We start from the raw sequence: 15,595 nt of genomic DNA, 5'->3' as shown, positions 1-15,595 counted from the left end.
TTCGCTAGGCATAACGGTTTGACCCGGCATCGCAAGACAAACTTTCACCAGGCTGAAATTTTTTTGACACAGCGCAGCACCTGCAGGCCAGACAACGCTTGTCTGGCCTGCAGTCGAAAAACCGTCGGATTAGAGATGGTGCCGGGACTCGTGCAGAATACGGAATGCACGCATAGACGTTCGGGGAAGGATGGAGAGGAAAGAGCTGCGCTATTTTACGGGGCCGAGAACATCAAAAGAAGGAGGGCAGGCAGAGCAAATTTTGTGTGGAAACTGAGCAAGTAGTGCGTCCGCATAAGCGAATCACTCGGCCGCGTATCACCCGCACTTCTTGAGGACTTCATAAAGGTTCGGACGAAAACATACAGCGGCATAAAACGACATGTTCCACTCTAGACAGGAAGGAGTAAAGAAGTAAAAAAGGTAGTAAGCTGTCTTCCCGCGCATATAGCAGCATAAAACGACATGCTGGACTCAAACCAGAAGGGAGTAAAAAGGGAATAAGCGGTCCTCTCACGCACTCCCCTTTTATAAAAGGTGCACTAGAGGACAACTTACTCAATTTTTACTCCCATGCACGCATACTAGTATTTATTTAGAGTGAAACACTGTAAATCATGGAGCCTGCACGGGAGTCAAGTTACTGAGCCATCTCATTGTAATCTTTACTGATGGCAACCTACTTCTGCGCTCGAATGGAGTCGGAGAAAATACGCGTGCCAGGTTCAGCAGTGTTGAACGCTAAGTTCACGTGTTCGCCCTACGGACGAAGAACATGATGCAGCCTACAAACGCTGCCTGCGCCTGCGCTTGCCATAACCGTTCGCTCAGCACAGGCTCCATATCTTCAAGTAAAGAAAATATGTTTCTTTATCGCCATTCTATGAAACGAGCACCGTGCACCTCAATCTGTGCACGCTCTTACATATCTCACACATCACGCATGACAAGGGCGTCTGCTGCAGAACTGCAATGGGTGTTTAGTTTAACTGAGCAGCCAATTCTGCCTGCTACCGCAAGGCAGTGGAAGCAGCCGCGTGAATAGCAAATTGCGGCTGCTCATCGTGTTGTGGTTATATCCAGTGAGCCTTCTGACGGTGGCGTTCCTTAATTTACGTGGCAATAAGAACGCTATAGTATTGCCGCATATACAGCTTGTGTCCTTTCGCGCAGTCACATGTTTTTCTGCAAACGAGATTTTCTCAGCCATTATTCAAGAAATAATTATTTTTCTCCGCCAGTTAGACGACTACGCGCCCTTTCAAATGGTCCGCGTGTTTTTTCATTGAACGATGTCAGTGCAACGTTTTCTTTTTTCGAGTGTCATGCAGAAGGTTAGGACTAAAATGAGACTAGAGCTCTACATGTTTTAGATGTGCTAAACACTCGGCTGTTTTGTCTCATTTTTTGAACTTATAGAAGCAGTTTAAGCATGCCTGATAAAAGTGAAGAAAATATACAATGTAGCGCCAAAAAGACAAGTCTCTGTAGGGTATACGGAGGCCAATAGGAGGCCACAAAAATGGAACGACCGCTGATTTGTCTCGTTTCTGCCTCTTCTGTCGTACGGACATTTTGCGCAATGCTCTCGCTTTTTATAAAGGACCGCCTTCTACCCTTCTCAAGGCAAAACTGTCAGAAAGCGTGTAAGTACGGCCGGTGGTGCAAGAAATGCGACGCAGAGAAGACCTTGATGGAATGAAATATTGACAGGCTGGCCTGAAGCACTCCGCTTTTGCCTGCTGCCTCTATATGCAGGAGGTTTGGGAAGGGTAGTAAAAAGGTCATAATAGGTGTCGACGAAGACACGGAAAGGTTATGTGCTATCCTGCAGCACAAGCTGGCGACCAGTACGTTGCGAAGTCCTGAGCCGCGTAAGCAAGCTCTGGATGACTTGGATTAGAGATTGGAGGGCGAGGGCCTGAAGAAGGAGTGTGGTGTTTGCAATAGGCAATATGCCCCGCCTGGGCACCGCCTTTAAATGGGGTAAATTTTTCAGAGCAGAAAATGCACGCCACGCTTTTGTACTAAACCGCGCAAACACTCAACCGGGACCGGTATTATAACGTCTTCTGTCAGTGGCTGACACTTTCAACAGAAAGTAGCACAGTGATTCGTGAGCACTTAAACCAAACATGCTGATGACTGTCGAGTGAAAGCCACTGCCTATTACCACAAGATGGGTGATCAGACAACAACATTTTTAAATGAAAGTACGCTGATACCCCGTTTGCTATTTGTTCCTCACGGAACTTTTATATGCCTCGGGGTCCTACCTAAGATGCGGGGTTGCAAACTTCTTAAGATTGCACTAAGCTAAAACAATTCTCGTATCTTGCGTTATGCGAACTTGCTTCTTCTGAAAGTTGTTAAGCATGAACAAAATTGCAGGAGTGCAAAAATACCGCTGTTCATAGTCACTGTTGAGCTGCTCTGTGCGATTTTCCCTCCTTTCAGGCGATATTTGCTTTTATGTTTGTATACATGAATGAAGAAAAACGCCTGTGTTTATTATATCAGTACTTGTGACAGTCACCTGCACAGTCCAATCTACGAGAAAATACTTATTACCAACCATTGTCTAATGAATGGGAGAAGAGCAACCGGCACCAATTTTTGTATTTGAACTTGGAGCTTGAAGTTTCAGCTTTTACTGGACTTGATGTTGACAACGATTCAAAAACGCGACCAAAATATAACTTGTCGTTCGCAGACACTCTGTCACATTCAGTCAATAACGCTACCTGAGGAACTAAAGCGTGACATTGTTAAGTTCAAACACGCAGTGATTTCAAAAGGCATCTTCACCTCTAGAAGTGTCTTAGTGCAGTGAAACCTGCTTTACAAAACGCTGTACACACAGGAGTCGGGAGGAAAATGTAAGAACGAACAGGAACTGCACGAGGAAAGAAAGAAGCAAACGTAAAAGCCTAACATTTTCGTGGTAGTGAGCAGCACAGGCGTATATAAGTTAAGCCTAGTTTTATCTAACTATGCTGGCAGAAAATAAACTCATTGTTGTCCTCCATCCCAACCACCCCCTCCCCACATCACTATGCAGATAGCCAGGACAGTCGAACAGACGTTTGTACATCCGCAATCAAATCGCGCTCTAGGTTCCCTCACAGAAAAGCATAATGGAGAAGGCGGAGCATTCGTTTGCCACTATTCGCGCCAGCACCCGAACAAGTGACGAGCGGGAAAAAGAGCGGCTCGAGTTAACAGCTAGATGAAGATTGACAGCGCTATCGAGTTTGTTCAGCCCCACTCGATTCCGAGAGGGACGAGGCAAACAAAAGCTCGCGACGCGAAGCCTGCCTCATTCCGACTCGGCAAAAGCGAATTTGTAACTAGAGGCGCCCGCAAAGGAAAGGAGCGTGTGGCAGATGTTTCCATGCGTTCTGTACGACCGGTTCGCGCGCCAACCGGCAAAGCGACGACGACGACTGTTCCGCTTTCTATTAGGCCCATCCGTTTATGCCGATTCTCTCGACAGGGGGCGCTGCAGCAGCACTATTGTGCTGCTGCAGCGTGTGCAGTGCAGTGTGTGGTAGATCTGTGGAAACAATTGAATCAAATGTGATGGTATCCATCCGGATGTCGATGCAGGCGCAGTCACTCTTCCTGAGGCCCTAGGGTTTAAAGGTAACAATGGTCATGTAAATAAATCTGCAGTGGAAGTTAGCAAAAAGCGATTGGAGGATTGGTGGCTGAAAAGCAGAGATGTGGCATAAGGTTAGAATTGTAGGAAACCGTAGGTAAAGATGATGGCGATTCTTAATGAGAATTGCCAACGCAGTAAACAAAAAAAATAATAAAAAAAGAAAAGCTGAGCATGGTGGCATTTGCCACCACCCCGTTTCAAAGGGGGCGCTCCTATCCATCCATCCATTCATCCATCATATGCACCCCGCTCTCAGAAATCAGGTAACGCCCCCACTGCCTGCCAAATGACGAACGCTGTGTGCACTGTAACTTCGTATAGCGAGTTTTCGAATCGGGTTCCCATGAGGCTTCTTGCCCGTATGTCTGCCCCTGTATATGTGGTAGGGAATAATAAGAGAAGCCTCTGCGCATCGCAGTTGTTTACGTTTGCGTACATCAGCAAGAGAACTGTAGATAGCATCACAGAAAGAGCAGTCATGCTTGACGACCGCTCACAATTTACTTGACTGAAAGTGCACTCTCTCGCAATGCGGGAGGCGCGGGGTTCGATCCCCAGTGCCGCCGGGTACCCACCGGTGATACAGTGGGTACAAGCTTTCCCCTGGCCTGGTGCTCGACTTCTTCAGGGTGAAATTCTTGAGTTGACCCCACTTTGAGATAGAAGGAGAAAACCTTGTGACATGGCGCTCTTTGGCCGCAGATGCCCTTGCGCCATAAAAGTTCACTATCATCATACTCCAGTCAGTGTCGGTCCGAAGTCACTAAATGCATATGTTTATGTCAACCTTCGAAAAGAGCAAGAAAGCATATTTCTACAAGACGCACACTCGTTTTAAGAGTTTGCTTGCTAAGTGTGGATACAGTCATTATCATATGACCAAATCGAGACACGAGCGTTGCGTACACTCTGGGGTCCGTGAATATACGTCGCAGTCACTTAGTTGGACACAGCTGCTATTACGATCCCTGACGCCGGTCTGTATTTTAAACGTTTTCTGTTGTCTCTTTAAACTGTGTGAACTATTTCTGTAGAGCAGCCTGCAGGGTGCTTTTCAGAAACTGCATTATTACAGAACTCCTTCACTGACGCGTCGCCGCTTCCCACGCTAGATAAAGAACCCCCAACTGCATTTTTGGCGTCCGAGACAGCCATCACCTAGGCCCTTACAACTCTCTGATTAATCTACACGCAAATTTTATTTATATCGGTACGCCGAGAGATAACCACTGGAATTCCCGTGCTGTGATCCAAGTTGAAATAGAAGATAAGGTGATAACGAATCGCTCTATTTACAAGACTGGTTCGCGGCACATGGGACGTGTTGCGCGCTCGCCCTGTCGCCAGCCGCGCTTACAGGGCTCGCCCGCAGCTGCCAATCCGACGCGTTGTCGGCGTGCGAAGGAGAGCGTTCTTTCTCGACCCTCGCCGCGCGCGCGCGGAAGAGTGGAAGAAAGGTGCGCGGAAGAAAGTGCGAGGCAGCGGTGTCGAGAGCGGTCCTCGGGAGCAATCACTTTAACAAGGGATCGCGGCGCTTACCTAATTGCCGCCGGGCAGGCTGGCGAGCGCGTGCCGGGCCGGCGGGGCCTCTCTTGTTAGATACCGATTCCGGGGGCCAAATCCCCGGTATTTTGCCAATTACGGAGGCTAACGCCGGCCCCGAGGAAGCCCGATACTTGGCGACGACCCCGCAGTTTGGTAATCCCCTCTGACAGCCGGATTACCGGGGCGGCGCGCCAGCGGCCCGGCCCGGAGCTGGGAGAGGGGTGGAGGAGGAGGGGAAGCGATAGCCGCGGAGCGAAGCGCAGCACTGCACGCGCTGTGCCGCGGTTTTTGCGCGTCGCGGCGGACCCGACCGAATCGCTCTCTAGCATTTGTGTGCCTTCTCAAATGCAAAGATTGACCTATGTACTCCTAATAGAGATCAATGTTACGTATTTGACAATTATATCTATAACTCCATGAGTTATTGCGCCATACTGCAGTGCTGCCCATAGCCCCTCGATTACTGTTTATCGCAATTATCGTTTTGTACGAATATTCAAACCAGCAGTGAATTTTGCAAAAATATTCGATTTGTGTTCGATTCAGCTCTTAGCAACAGTATTCTCACTCGATTCGGTAGCAAAGCTACTCTATTGTTATTCTGTTCCCTTTCAATAATACTGTTCACACACTCCTGCTCGCTACCGAAATAGTTGACCGTTAGTTGCACTGTCCTTTTCCCTGACATGACGAGCCCTAGAACGATATTAGAGAGGACAAAGTGCTCCGTCCTCTCAAATCTGATACGTCCGTCTTCTACCCCCCCCCCCCCCCCCCCTCCTCTTCCGCATGCCACGGTCGGCGCATGCGGAACAATGAAACTGAATTCAGCGTGAACAATGAAACTGTTTTCAAATGCCTTCAAAAAGTTGATTGATTTAGTCGGTGCACTTTGCTAAAGACAACATTGAGCAGCTCAAATTGAAGATCGAATCGTAATAAAAGCCCAAGAGCCGCGATTTATTCGAGATGCACTTCCTTAACCCTTTTTTGACCCGACCCTGTTCCCTACATAGGCCTAAGTCATCCCGCTATGGTTAAAGATTGCTCTTCCTCTACCTTGCACCTTCGAGGTGCACCTTTATAAGCTGTACGAGCTTGCTCGGACATTTCCAATGCCGGCTTACGTCGAAACGTACAAGACCTCAGCCTGTGCTTATCGGCAGACGCCGCTCCGTTGAAGGCCCGCTTGCATCTCCTCGTGACGGAGAGAGGGGTATGCCCCCCAGCGGGCCTCGGGCGCCGGGGCGCAAAGCCGCTCTCCGGTTTCTCGGTGCCCGCCCACCGCAGCAGACGGGTAACGCCTCGAGAAACCCCCACCCACCCCACCAGGGAGCAGCGCTGCCGCCGACGACGACCGACGGGCTCGCAGCACCATCACAAGCGGCAGAAGAAGCAGCGGCACACCAGTAGCACCAGCAGTGGCGGCGGCGGCGGCAACAGCAAGCTACACACAAAATTAATTGCCCCGGGGCGGCCAGTCCTTGAGAGGGCCCGCTCGGCGACTTCTCCCGCGCTGCCAAGTCGCGCCGACGAGACGCGCTTACCCCATTGGATGCGCCCCCGGACGCCGGCTCGCCGGCCCCGCGCGATTGATGAAGAAGTGGCCCTTCCTTCCGCCGGCGCCGCTGCGGAAGCTTAGCGCGGGCCTGGCGCGCTGCTCTAACCAGTACGGCAGGATAGGCCGAGACTTGTCTGAAGGCAGCTTTTCACAGCTGGCGCTTACTATTACATCAAAAAAAAAAAAGAAAGGAATTTTGATCTTGGCTCCTCAAACGTAGGCCCTTCTCCCGACACCAGAAAAAAAAAAAAATCTCGAGAAACGGCAAATTGTATATATGATTGCTTGCGCCTAAGCTATAGATCGGGCTGCAGCGTTGGTATTAGTAGGTGAAGGTGTCCGCCATACTACATGTCGAAATTTTAACTCAGCATAGAAGCCTGGTCTAGTCGGTGTGACCTCAGTTCATCGAACAGCATTGATGTAAGGTTGATGTAAGGGTCAAAGGCCTCAGTTATAAGGACGTATATAGTTGCGATCAGAAAAATCAGAACGCTTCCGAGTTCAGTCTTTTCTGCCGTGTTGCATAACGGAAATAGAAATGTTTGCTGCCTTTATGTGCAAGGACAAAAGTAGAAATCACGTGAACATTCATCAAACATGCGTTACTCTTCGCCAAGTAACGTGTCAGAAGACTTTGACCAACGAAGTACGGTCCATATATTGTTCTGCTCGCGACTGTGCGTGTGGAACAGGAACGGAAAGGACAGTCGCCAAGTGTGGGACTGGTCTAAGCTGCTTCCTATTAGCAATAATAATATATTATTTTATTGTGGTCCTGCCAAAATGCATTACAAATTTTTCAGGCCAGTGAAAGTCTACAGCGATCCCGACGATAAAGGCGAACATATACTAACTTTTAAAACCACAACCTAGACATGAAGTCTATAAAAAGTCATCATATCAAACAAGTAGCCGTCATTAAGAGAAAAGCACGGAGTATCCCATCAAATTCCATAAAATTAAGAGATTAGGTTATGTTTCCGAGTTCGCATGTGTGTTTCGTTGCACTACGTCGATGATCCACACGCTGAGATTCACCTTGTACAATGTACGCTCGCTGTCAAAAGTAAATGGAGGGCATCTTTGTCAAAAAAATTAATTTCTTTAAATAATGGTCCATAATAATAATGGCATAATGGTCCATGTTTGTTGGTGCACATTGCAATTCGCACCATCACAATTAGGCTGCACATATATATTCAAGAATGCATGAATTAGGGGGGGGGGGGGGGGGGGGGCAACGAGTAAATTTTTTCGTTACTATTTGCTTCAATTTACTTCTGACGGCACCTGTACACATTGAACACCGCAGGTTAGATAAAATGTCAATACACGTCAAAACAGTTTTAAAATTAGTCTCAGTTTATATTTTGAGCTTACCAGAAGAATGCCCTCTGATAATGAATTGAAAATTTTTGGTATATAAGTACATATAAGCAAATAATAGTAACCAATCAATCACTGTTTATTTATAGCGCCCAGGAACATCAAGAACCTTTGTGCTGCAGCACTTTTGGGGGAGAAAAAGATGTTAGAGAAAAACGGCGGAAAAATAATACACACAAACACATTACAACACAAATACCAGGAGGAATACACTGTGGGAGTTACCTAAGAAGAACGGGAGCATGAAATCACGAATCACAATATTAAGGTAAATTAAGATAAAGGAGTAGTAGCGATGTAAAACAAAAGACAAAACGGAGGAGCGACAAAGAAAATGCGATGTAGTATATGGCTAAACAGACAAAAACAGGATCACAGCAGCAGGGAACAAAAATGTTACAAAGAGCAGTGGAGTAAGAAAACTGGATTACGAGTAACGGCATCTTTGAATCAGATAGGTACACAGTCTTTACAATGAATGTACGTCAAGTCAGAGGTGCGTTCTGAACTTCAGTCCGGAAAGAACAGAGTGAGTGCTGAAGCAGGTCGAGGTAATTGTGAGTACATATTATGTGTGTGTTGTAGTCTGAAGGATGGACAGTGTGTTGCAGGATGTGGATGGGCAGAAAATCTGAAATTTTCTGGCGATTTTCGGCGCTTTTCTTAGGCAGATAGGCGGCAGCAGGCCTAGACAAGATACAAAACCAGGCATAAGTTTCAAACAAAAATGCGAGGTCGTCTGCGCGCGTCTGGCGCTCAGAGAGGGAAGGGATTAGAAGCGGGTGATGGAAATGGAGAGTGACCAACGTTGCGGGAAAAGCGGTGCTTATACACAAAAAATTTCTTTGCACAATATCAAAGATCGCTGTGCTCGATAGGCACGTGCCGTTCCAAATAACTGTTGCATATTTAAGAAAGGGACGGCAGATGGTCGTGTATAACAGTAGGAAATAGAATCAATGAATGACACCCGACAAACACCCAATCGGCAATGAACTCGCTGTTTTGCAGCCCGAACATTAGTTGAGAATGTGCTTGTGCCATTCACCTCGAGGTCCATAATTCCAGACGCACGATGTAAACATACATTAAAAACTCTATATGAAAACGCAGTGAATTTTGTGTGTATAGGATAAGACTTTCATTTTAGCGGAGTTCGAAAAAAGTCTGTTGTTGGCGCACCATTAGTCGAAGGCATTCATACGGCCTCAAGGGCAGTACAATAAAAGACTGGTACCATTTTAAAGAGCTTGAGGTCAGCAGCATAAAAAAGAAAGGAGCAGCGAGTTATTACAGATGCGATGTCGTTAGCAAATAACAAAAAGAGAAGGGTTCCAAGAACAGACACCCCAGGGACGCCACTAATGGCGAAGGGCACGGAGGAAGGTGAGAAAGAAAGAAAGAAAGAAAGAAAGAAAGAAAGAAAGAAAGAAATAAAGAAGAAAGAAATGAAGAAAGAAAGAAAGAAAGAAAGAAAGAAAGAAAGAAAGAAAGAAAGAAAGAAAGAAAGAAAGAAAGAAAGAAAGAAAGAAAGAAAGAAAGAAAGAGAGAAAGAAAGAAAGAAAGAAAGGTCTCCGCAATATAAGGAGGAAGGAGTAGTGAAAGAATGGAGACAGAAAGAGTCGCCCTATAGTGTAGGGCTCCGGAATAATTCGTGCACTCCCATCGCTGAGCACACGGACATCTACAAGCGTATGTTGCTCTTCGCCTCCATCGAAATGCAGCCCCCGCGGCCTGTTATATGGCGAGCTGGGCGCAGGGCCAGGTTCTCAAGGAGACATCGTACAGGGGTAGTCCCGTAGCAGACGGTCCAGGTTAACACTGGTCTGGCAGGTGCCCCAAGTTTCCGAAATGTTTGGAAGTGTCCAACCATTGCGATAACGGTGGAGCATGAATGGGGTCAATAACCTCCTTGTTTGGATTGGTCGAGTGAAGAGCTTGATTCATGTTCCACTCGCTAATACCAGACGATTAAAATCCTCCTCTCCGAGTGAAAGATTTCAAGGTGAGCGTACAACGAACTCGTTTCGTATATATGACCTCAAAGCACTCAAAGCATGAATTAAGCTTCTCTGTACTGGACTAAAAGTGCATTCGTAAGGGTTGCCTTGCAAGCAGCCTTCAATAATATAAACTTTACAGCAGACCACAGCGGCAGGTTTGAGCATTCGCCCATATACGGCAGGTGCGAGGCTGTACCCCCAGTGCCGCCGGGTACCAGCAGGTACAAGCTTTTCACAGGAGTGGTGCTCATACGCGCCGAGACCACTTTTTAAAGGTAATTAAATTAATCATCACCGTCATCAGCCGGACTACGCCCACTGCAGGGCAAAGGCCTGTCCCATGTCTCTCCAATTAACCCTGTCATTTGCCAGTTGCGGCCACCGTATCCCAGCAAACTTCTTAATCTCTAAGGAACGAAACAGCGCAACTAAAACGAAGGACCAAGAAAAAGAGAGACACGAACACGCGCTGACTCACAACTGACTGTTTTAATCGGAAAACCACATATAAATAATCTCTAATCGCTGCGTCACAGCCTCACGTCGTCATCGCAAACTACTAACATAAAAAGAAAGGAAAAAACCATTGGCGACAGGTAAGCACCTACAGGCTCCCACGCTTTTCCAACAGATATATCTCGCGCTTAGACAAGGCTATCGAAGTGCTGCTCCCACATGAGTCAACTTCTGTGCAGATATGATAAGCCTCTACTACTTCCCGTACCAGTTGTTCTTTATGGCGATACAGCACAACAGTGTTGTCAAAGTACGGAGTGCATAGGCAGGATTTGCAATGTGCAGCCAGTTTTGACGAACCGGAGCCACGCAAAGAATTAGCGTGTTCCAAAAGGCGTTCGTTGAGGCACCTGCCTGAGGAACACGCTAATTCTTTGCGTGGCTCCGGTTCGTCAAAACTGGCTGCACATTGCAAATCCTGCCTATGCACTCCGTACTTTGACAACACTGTTGTGCTGTATCGCCATAAAGAACAACTGGTACGGGAAGTAGTAGAGGCGTATCATATCTGCACAGAAGTTGACTCATGTGTGAGCAACACTTCGATAGCCTTGTCTAAGCGCGAGATATATCTGTTGGAAAAGCGTGGGAGCCTGTAGGTGCTTACCTGTCGCCAATGGTTTTTTCCTTTCTTTTTATGTTAGTAGTTTGCGATGACGACGTGAGGCTGTGACGCAGCGATTAGAGATTATTTATATATGGTTTTCCGATTAAAACAGTCAGTTGTAAGTCAGCGCGTGTTCGTGTCTCTCTTTTTCTTGGTCCTTCGTTTTAGTTGCGCTGTTTCGTTCCTTAAAGATGCAATACCAACTCGCCCACTATGCTATGTTGCTACGAGTTCTTAATCTCATCCGCCCACTTAACTTTCTGTAGCCCCCTGCTACGCTTGCCTTCTCTTGGAATCCACTCCGTTACGCCTAATACCTTGCCCACGCCCATTTCTTCCTCTTGATTTCGACTAGGCTGTCATTAACGCTAATTAAATTACATTACTCATTACGCCCATGAAAACTGTGAAATGTATAAATAACTTTTTGTAAAGACGAAGATAACATTCACTTCAACGGCACCGCTATAGCTGCGCCTGTGTGTGCTCGAGCTCGCTTACCTCGGACAGCTTTCCCCCCTTCTCCCATGGTCCCGAATACTCTCAATACACCTGGGCCGTGCAAGGCCCACCGCTAGGGTCACCTGCCATCGCAGGGCAGTGGCGCATCGCCTCACCACTGCGCCACAAGGGAAAGCCACGAGGCAGGGAGGGAACTACCCCCGACTATGGAGGGAGGGGACTATCCCCTTTCACCTCGCACTCCCTGCATTGTCGCGATAGCAGGGTTGTGAGAATCGAAGGGAATCCTTTGACGGGAAAAAGCTGCTTTTCCTTTACTTGTGTTCGACTATAGTACCCTTCACAGAAACCCCCAAGCAAGCAAAAGGGATCCGGTTGACCCGTGGAGCTTTGCGCATAGTGTGCGGGGACAAAGACCAAAGGGGTGTGGTCCGTCCTGCCATCATTTTCTCTAAGGCTACTTTTATCCTTCTTTCGCTACAGTTCAAGTCGTCAAGTCAGTGTATCAGGTCAGGTTCTGAGTTTTTTTGCATCAAAGTGCACAACCTGTCACCTTCGTCCGACTCTTCGGGTGCTCCGAGTGGGGACACGTGCGACGTGACTTGAATCGGAATCAAATTCTATTTTCTCGAGAATGAAGCTATACATAGCAAAAGCTGCTGTATATGAGCCCGAGGTCGAATGGGTATCTGCCTAAAACTCGCTTCTCGCCAATGAATAAGGCCCCTAATTTTCAGTGGTGGAAAATTTTGAACTCCGCCAATTGAGAGCAAAGAATACGCAATATTCCGCGGGAAGCATCCCTCGCATTAAAGCATACGGCCTTTCCCGCAGAGCCCATTTCTTGCTTCGCGTTTTGTGCTGCACAGTGCTGCCCCTGTTTGTCATTTTTTCCCCTACTCTACTTTTCACGCCCCTCAGGACTCAGGCCATAGTTGTCAATAAACATTAATTAACTAACTAATTAATTAATTGTATTTCATTGCCTTTCCTTCTTTCTCTCCACCTTCTCTGTACGTTTGTGGCGACTCTTTCTCACCAGAGCGTGCCGCGCGCTTCGCCTCGGTAGCCAAGGTCTTCAAGAAGATGGCTTTTCCCCTCATCTCACAAGCGTGGTGGGTGAGCTCGATGTAGGTATCGCAAACAGAGAAAAAATTTTCGCGTTATATTTCGTAGTTGGACCAGGCGGAGAGTGTTTTGTAGTTTGCATCCAAATATAACACGGATTGTTTTCTGAATCAGATTATACAAGGAAAAAATTCGCGTTATATTTTGCCAATACGGTAATACTGCTTTCGACACGCGCCAATATCGCGATCTCATTCCAAAGAAGCGTGCGGACAAGCTGCTGACAGAGCCACGGCGTTTGTTCGAGCGGGTGGGTAAGGAAGCAAGTAAAGGCATCAACAAAAGTTTGTTCCTTAACCACATTCTATGTTCCACGAAAATTTAGGCGACAAAATTAATCACATTCCCATTATTCTACCATTTCTATCTGATATCACCCGCCACGGTGGCTCAGTGGTTACGGCGCTCGGCTGCTGACCCGAAAGACGCGGGTTCGATCCCGGCCGCGGCGGCCGAATTTCGATGGAGGCGAAATTCTAGAGGCCCGTGTACTGTGCGATGTCAGTGCACGTTAAAGAACCCCAGGTGGTCGAAATTTCCGAAGCCCTTCACTACGGCGTCCCTCATGGCCTGAGTTGCTTTGGGACGTTAAACCACAATAAACCTATTAAACCAAATCAAAGGCAGATACCCCCCCCTCCAAGTGAGGTACTTTACATAGGAAAACCATGCTGGACAGTCTAGTCGGATACAACTCAAGAACGAAGCGGTTTTTCCCTGTCAAAGAACCCCCCTTTCAGCCAATGTCATCGGCCAATTCTCATAAACCTGCTAGCCTGACAATGCAGGGAGTGGCAGATAATATGGGAAAGTCCCCTCCCTCCATGGCAAGGATAGTCACCTCCCTGCATTGTCACGTTACCAGGGTCATGAGAATCGGCCGACGCCATTAAATGGAAGGGGGTTCTCTGACGGGTAAAAGCCGCTGCGTTCTTGAGTTGTATCGGACTATAGTTTTCCCAGGAAAGAACCAAAGAAGTACATGGTTGGACCAACCCTCCAAGAGAGTACACAATATCATCATGTGGCTGCTTACCAAAATCCGGCTTCTTCACATGGCCGCTCTGAGCCCGCGCGCCTCTCCTTCTCGACCTCCACTGGTTGAAAACAAACATCCAGCTTCTACTGCGCATGCGCAGTTCATGTTAGCGACAGGCGCTTCGCAGGCGCAGTTGCAGCCAACGTTTTTAGATCCCTTTCAGTTTGAAAGCTGCGGTGCACGGATTGTCGCCTTTCCGTTTCCTGCCGCGCGGTGGCGCTCGCCACGCTGTTTGCCCGACCAGCGTGGCCCTTCGCGTCTACGTCATCGTCGCCACCACCTGATTTGGAGCAGCCAGCAGATATCAGCATCGAAGATATCAGCTCTCCTGCGCCATTTGTTGGCAGTGAAGCTTATCTTACAGTATACAAAAGCTTCAAGCAAGGGTGCTTAAAGCATCCCACCAAAAAGATGCTAGAGCTTACGAACATTGTAAACAAAGGAATCTCGATTTCTTTGAAAGAAGGTCCCGTTTTTGTGGACGTTTTTTGGGAGGTGCTAGACGAGCTGGAATCGCAAAACCATGCTCGGCTTGGATGTGCAAAGCATATGGCCACTTTTACATGCCAAGTGCTGCATTTTGTCACAGTGACACGCATGCACTTCTATGCGAGAGACGTGAACATTCGGCTGGAGAACAGAGAAAAGGTTGTCATTGCAAATAAAAAAACTCGCCTTCTGTAGCCATTCCCTCCGTGCTTCCGACTTAGTGTGTCTGCATTTAATGCTTGTCTCTGTTCAATGAAATTAACATTCTAAAAATGAAAGTGCAGGACGCTGCTCCCGGCTGTGCGATCATTGCAAACAAAAAGCTCTTCTATAGTTATTCCCTCCCTGAATCCAGTTAAGTGTGTCTGCATTTATGCTTGTGTTCACTGAAATTGGCATTCTAAAGAACGTGCAAAATGCTGCTCGTATGTGCGGTGCTTGGTTGATAACATAGCGCGGAATTTTGTGACTGATCTAGAAGCGGAACATCGCTAGTTTTAACCTTTCATTAATGTTTCGTGCATTCTCCCGAAGAAATATTGATAGCTTTAGTCCAAGATACGCATATCATCAGCGCTAAACGTCGCAAACGCGATGCGGTAAAGCGCAATGCAAACGAATGGTTTTTTGGGAACTGGCATCAGCCTGCTCTTTATCTCACCCTTACTAGCCAGGCGAAACAGTTCTTTAACCATTGGACTGAATTTTCAACGTGACAGCTCCAAAACTACAGGAAATTTGAGTTCGACGTGTTCGCTCCCAAGGTTATCGCGGATGAGAACAGGCTGTCACAGCAACTGCCAAGCGCGAGCGCTCCGGAGGCTCCGGGCCGACAGCGACAGCAGCGCCGCGTGGTGAGTGGAAGCGGACGGGGGCCGCTTTCTTGGGCGCGGCCCGGGGGAGCTTGCAAACTGAAAGGGATCTAAAAACGTTGGTTGCAGCTGCGTGGAACCGGATCGCGCCTGGGCTGCATAGGTGCGTTCGTTTTCATCGTGTTCGCGCACTCCCCAGAGGGCGCTACATTTCGTGAAAAAGGCGGATTCCGCGAAAAATGCTAATATCTGCGATTTTTCGAGGAGTCGCGGGAAATTGGGTGACTTACCAATGACACGGGCTGTATCGATCTTTTACATCTGCGGCTGTTGAGGCCAATTTTCTCAATTAGCGTCGTCGTGAGAGTAGGAAAGGGAGA

Source organism: Amblyomma mixtum, chromosome 6 (assembly GCF_055824585.1).
Source record: "Amblyomma mixtum isolate Tamu chromosome 6, ASM5582458v1, whole genome shotgun sequence".
NCBI lineage: Eukaryota > Metazoa > Arthropoda > Arachnida > Ixodida > Ixodidae > Amblyomma > Amblyomma mixtum.
The sequence above is the reverse complement of the archived record's forward strand: the minus strand, read 5'-3'. Positions refer to the sequence as shown.